The sequence below is a fragment of the Lutra lutra genome, chromosome 1 (assembly GCF_902655055.1).
Source record: "Lutra lutra chromosome 1, mLutLut1.2, whole genome shotgun sequence".
Taxonomy (NCBI): domain Eukaryota; kingdom Metazoa; phylum Chordata; class Mammalia; order Carnivora; family Mustelidae; genus Lutra; species Lutra lutra.
In genome coordinates this window covers 119873027-119879026 of record NC_062278.1, presented here as the reverse complement: position 1 = coordinate 119879026, position 6000 = coordinate 119873027, and positions in this window count along the sequence as shown.

Here is a 6000-nt window from a genome sequence, read left to right as displayed (position 1 = left end):
TTAAAGATCACTTCAGGAGAGAAATAAAAAATTTAAAGAACCAAACGGAAATTACAGTAGTGAAAAATACAACTGCCAAAATTAAAAATTCACTGGATGGCACAGTATCAGAGTGGGCCACAAGTCATGGGCTCCACAGATTTGCAGACTAGGGTAGAGCCACGGAGGCCAGCTACAACCAAGTGGCTTTGATCACAGAACCCTTGGTGTGGCAGCCACGGAGGCCTATGTGAGAATCCACCCAGTCCTCCCTGGCCCCGGGCACACCAGATCCCTGCTCGGAAGCCCACTGGGCTGCCCTTCCAGCCTACCATTTGGATTTGCTTTACCACCTCCTCTGTGAGCCCATCTCCCCATCCTGGTGTCAGCTCCCTATGGGGGGCCTGGTGGTTGTTCCCTCTCTTCATAATGCCCTGCACACAGCAGAAGGCACAAAAAACAAACAAACAAACAAACAAACAAACAAAAAAAAAACAACGGGATCTGGCAGGCCAAGAACTCACCTCCAACTTGGCCTGTAGGGGAGAAACAATAGTTAGCAGGTAATAGGATCTCATGGCTGGAAACCCTGACACTTTGGCTCCCTCACAACTGATCAGCCCCATTTCTGCACTCCTGAGCTCTCTGTATTTAAGAAGAATCATATACATCAAATCTTTTCAGTTTCACTAAGGATTTCATTTTTGCCAAAATTTAAGAAACAATATGGGGCACCTGGGTGGCTCAGTTGTTAAGCAACTGCCTTCAGCTCCGGTCATGATCCTGGAGTCCCTGGATAGAGTCCCATATCGGGCTCTCTGCTCAGCGGGGAGTCTGCTTCTCTCTCTGACCCTCCCCCCATCATGTCCTCTCTCTCTCATTCTCTCTCTCAAATAAACAAGTATAATCTTAAAAAAAAAAAAAGTCATTAGATGTAGATGTGCTTAATCAATACTTTGCTAAAATAGCACGAGGGGTAATTATTTTGTAAGGAATACACCAGATTAAATGCTAAGCACAGAAAAAAGTTGATTAAATAGAAGAAAAATGGGAACTATTTGTATGCCCAACCAAAGGGCAAAGACTGAGGACATTTAAGCAGATATACTCAGGGGACTATGTTTATGAAAGTATGAGGAAGTGAACACAGTGGGGGGCGGGGGAGACCAACTAGCAAGATGTTAAACAGTGGTTATCAGTCTACACATGAGCTAAAGACCTTATTTTCTCATGTTCCAGAAATTCTAAAATGAGAACGTTCTTTGGACAAAGAAGAAAGTGCTTTCTGGGGGAAGAATAAAACAAAACAAATCACTCTGTTTCTTTTGGTAGGGGGCATAGCTGGAACAATGGCTTATCTGATGTCAAGCAAACACCATGCTTGGTAGCGCATTCACAGTTTGCTCCTGACCAAACCTCCGCATCTAGATCAGTGCCAGGTCTGAGGTAGGAAGGCAGGCAATGTTGGTTGAATAAACAGATGGATGGCATATTTGGAAATACCTGATACTTGACTTTTTTAAATACCTAGTAGAGACATAAAGGAGTTGAAAATAAGAATTATTCCAAATGGGAACTAAGTAACTGAGACAAAGAAAAATAAAGGCACATGACACGAATCTGTTAGCCTCCTCACTTGAGGCTTAGGCTGTCGGAAACAGCGTAAGCATCAGACAAGACATGGTGCTCATAACCCCAGGGCTCTGGAGAGCCAAACCACTTCTCCAAAACACAGGCCACCCATGGATTTTCTGCAGCTCTGCCATCCCTCTCTGACCAGCTCTCCCTTACCTCTAAGGCCACAACCTTCCTAAGGTTCTGAGGGGAAGGAGGTAAGTGAGAAAGGGGGGCAGCTGACAAGACAAGAAGAGGGAGAGTAGGGGGCTTCCCCTGAGGCTGAATCCTTCAGGAGTCCTGCCCCTGACACGAGGTGCTCACTGCGTCCAAGGGCCTCCCTGGTGCTGGCAGGAAGGAAGGGACTGGGGAGCCAGTGATTTGCCACCATTGACAGGATGTCTTACATTAATACAATGAATGTATTCTAAGTACCCGCTCACTCAGTTCCAATGGGGAGGAAGGGAGGAAGGAGAGAGGGAGGAAAGGAAGAAGGTAGGGAAAGGAGGAAGGAGGGAGGGGGAGGGATGGAGGGAGGAAAGGAAGGGAAGAAGGAAGAAATGGGAGGTAACAAGGGGAAGGAGGAAGGCATGGAGGGAAGGGAGGGAGGAAGGGAAATGAAATAAAAATGCTACAAAAGCAAATAATGGACACACTTTTCTGGAGCACATAAAGAGGAGTAAGATACAAGTCTGCTCTCTACAGCTTAAACCCTAATCATAGAGACAAAACCATCCCCTGAGGCCACATTACCAACTTTTTTTCTGGGTGAGATCTGCCCTGCTTCCAGGCACCCCTGTCCAGCCACCATTTCCTACCACACAAGAGCTTCTGTGATTTCAGATCTTTGCTCCTTCGAACCTGCCCTTTCTTCTCATCTACCCAGAGTCCAGAGCGCCAGATCTCCCTCCAGGGAGGCTCCGGGGCTGGAAAAGCAGTGCGGGGCAGCGGACATGTGCGCACGCGAGGGAGGCAGCCTGGCCCCAAGGGGCTGGGACCGCAGTGGGGAAGGTGGCATTCCGCGAGGCTTGGAGACCATCAGCAGGAATGCAAGCAGTCCTTGGACAAGTGTAGAACCAGGCTCGATGGGGATGCCAAGAGACACTCTGCTCCTCCAAAAACAGGCTGAGAATACCCTCAAAAAAGAAACAGCCGTGACAGAAGGTGCTTGTGGGAGAGCCAAGCAGAAGGTGCATGGAGGGAGAGCCAAGCCCACGTCCCATGCCTGGAGAGAGGAGAAAGGCAGAAAGCAGTACTCAAGGCCAGTGAAACCAGATGGTGGGAGATGAGGCCCTGGTCATGGTGTCTAGCAAAAGGGCCATTAGGACAGCAAAACCCAAGTAAGCCAATTAAGAAATGGAAGACAGACAAATGACCACAAGGACATGAAAGATGTTCCACATCACTAATCATTAGGGAAATGCAAATCAAAACCACAAGATACCACCTCATGCTCATTAGGATGACTGCTATTAAAAAAAAAAAAGTATGTTTTATGGTATGTGTATTTTACCACAATTAAAAAAATGGAAAATAAAAACTATAACAGGAAGCCATTTTACACTAGAACGGGATATAGAAGTTTAAAAAAACACACTCTCATATCTCAGAAATAATTAATTTTAATGTTAATTGAATATTAATCAATACTCTTTTAAGGATTATTTGGTTTGCTGTGTTGATTCCCATTCCTTGGATAAAATAGTTAATATTCAACCAATCCTCTATTACAAAACATGTTGATGGCTTCTAGTTGATTACTATTATGAACACTTGGCAATTAAATTCCTTGCATACATTTTTAAGTGAATTACTTATTCAAAAAAGAGCAGTTAGGATGGGTGATGGGTCATGGGGGTGGGTGGGTGGGACAAAGCTGGGAGCACAGCTCTGGCCTGAGAGACCAGGGGCTCCTGACAGCCAAGAGGGGTTACCGAAGGCCCAACAGCTCTCTAGGATTAGAGCAGAGCTGCCTTTAGTTCAAGGCTTTACACACTTGATCATCTCCATATCCCGGAAATCTTGGTAGAACTAATATTCTAGTTCTGTAGGTCCAGGATGGGATTTGGGTTCTGCATTTCTGACAGGTTTCCAGGTGATGCTGGACATCATGCTACCCTTTTAGTAGGCCTCGGGATAAAGGGCGAACACAGGGGATGGGGCCTGTGACAAGGCTGGTGACAGGACTGGAGAGGTTTCTCTCAGGATTTGGTTCTGTGGTTTGTAAAACTCCACCCTGACTCTACCTCACAGAGACGGGCAAGAGAAAGGGGTTTTGAACACTCTGTGCCGGGGCCGCAAAGGGGGTAAGTCACTCATCCTGGGCAGCCTCCTGGTTGTGGCAGCGGGAACAAGGAAACCCACAAAGGCAACTTCAGAGAAGACAGGGGCCCCAGTGGGAGTGTCCCCAGCTGGAGGACGCATGCATTTTTGCTTCTCTTTTTCTTGTGGAAAGGAGCATTCACCATAACCCCTCCTATCCCGTCATCACCTTCAACAGTTATCAACTTGTGGCCCATTTCCTCCAACCATCCAGACTATTCTCAACAGATCACTTCACTCAAAAATATTTTAAAACATATCTCCAGAATATGAGTCCTGTCTTTACTAACTATATGCTTTGTTTTAATAAAGAAGAGAAAGCTTTCTCAAAAGCCATTTAGCAGTATTTGGTAAAATAATTTGTCACCAAATACAGGCGCCTGGGTGGCTCAGTGAGTTGAGTGACTGACTTGATTTCGGCTCAGGTTGTCATCTCAGAGTCATGGGATGGAGCCCCACATCAGGATTCACGCTCAGTGGGGAGTCTGCTTGAGATTCTCTCCCTCTTCCCCTCTCCCAGCTCTCCAAAGCCCGCATACACTCTCTCTCTCTTTCAAATAAATAAGTAAATCTTTTAAAAGATCATTTGTTACAAAATAAAAATGTTAACAAAACAGTGGATTAAATTAACAAAATTTCTGCATTTCATTTCTACAGAATGAAAACTACGCAGTGTTTTAAGATTTGACATTTAATGACATTTGACAGAATTAATTTCAAGATAGGAAAAAGTATCTTTGGTATAAAATATTAAGTAAAAAAGGGTTATAAGGGGCGCCTGGGTGGCTCAGTGGGTTAAGCCGCTGCCTTCAGCTCAGGTCATGATCTCAGGGTCCTGGGATCGAGTCCCGCATCGGGCTCTCTGCTCAGCAGGGAGCCTGCTTCCCTCTCTCTCTCTCTCTCTCTCTGCCTGCCTCTCTGTCTACTTGTGATCTCTCTCTGTCAAATAAACAAATAAAATCTTTAAAAAAAAAAAAGGGTTATAAAATAGTCGAAGCAGTGGGCACCCGGGTGGCTCAGTGGGTTAAGCCTCTGCCTTCGGCTCAGGCCATGATCTCGGGGTCCTGGGATCGAGCCCCGAATCGGGCTCTCTGCTCAGCAGGGAGCCTGCTTCCCCTCCCCCCTCTGTCTGCCTCTCTGCCTACTTGGGATCTCTATCTGTCAAATAAATAAATAAAATCTTAAAAAAAAATAGTCGAAGCAGGATGACCTTAATTTCTAACACTGTAATACACACAACATGTATGTGCACAGGAAACAAACTGGAAGAAAATATATCAAAGTTCTAGGTGGCTTTCTGGGTAATTTTAATTTTCTCATTGCGCTTTTCTGAGTGTTCAGTGAACAATGAGAGTGTACGGCAATCATAAAAACGTTAACAAAAAATACAGTGGTGCCTGGGGTTTCCCAAAGGGTGCTGGTGTCATCCTAGGACTTGTCACTGGTGAGTGACTGCATGCACTCCTTTAGCCCACAGCATCCTCCCAGGCAGTCCCTGGTTTCTTTTCTAGATTTAGCACTGGTCTTCAGAGCCTCTTACCCAGTCCGTTTTGCAGGCATTAGATCCTAGCTGGCCCCCATTTGGCTCCAGATGGTGGGCAAACCGGTTCCCTCCCCTCCCAGGTTCTCTGGGATGAGTCCTTTAAGCACCAATGGGCCCGGGCCAGCAGCTTTTGGATTTAATGGATTTATTGGGCAATGACTTTACACAATCTTATCTCTTTGCAATCTGAAATTAAACCAGACTGCAATGTCTTATTTGGCCAATAGGTGGTGCTGTGCAACACGAAAGCACTAGTGCCCCGCGGTTCTGAAGACCGATTTCAGGGATCCCTGTAATAATTGCCGGAGAGGGCAGGCTGACATAGCATAGCTACCTAAGGGCATGCAGACAAACTTACCACCTGCCACTATCCCTACCATCATCACACAGGACTAGCCATTTCAATATAAGTGTAGGAAGACAGAAATCTCAGGATAAAGGCAATTCTTGAACATGAATACATTTTAAGAAAAACTCAGTTATATGATTCTTATTCTTGTCATTTCAACTCAGACCAATGAAAACTTGACTCTAGACCAGCG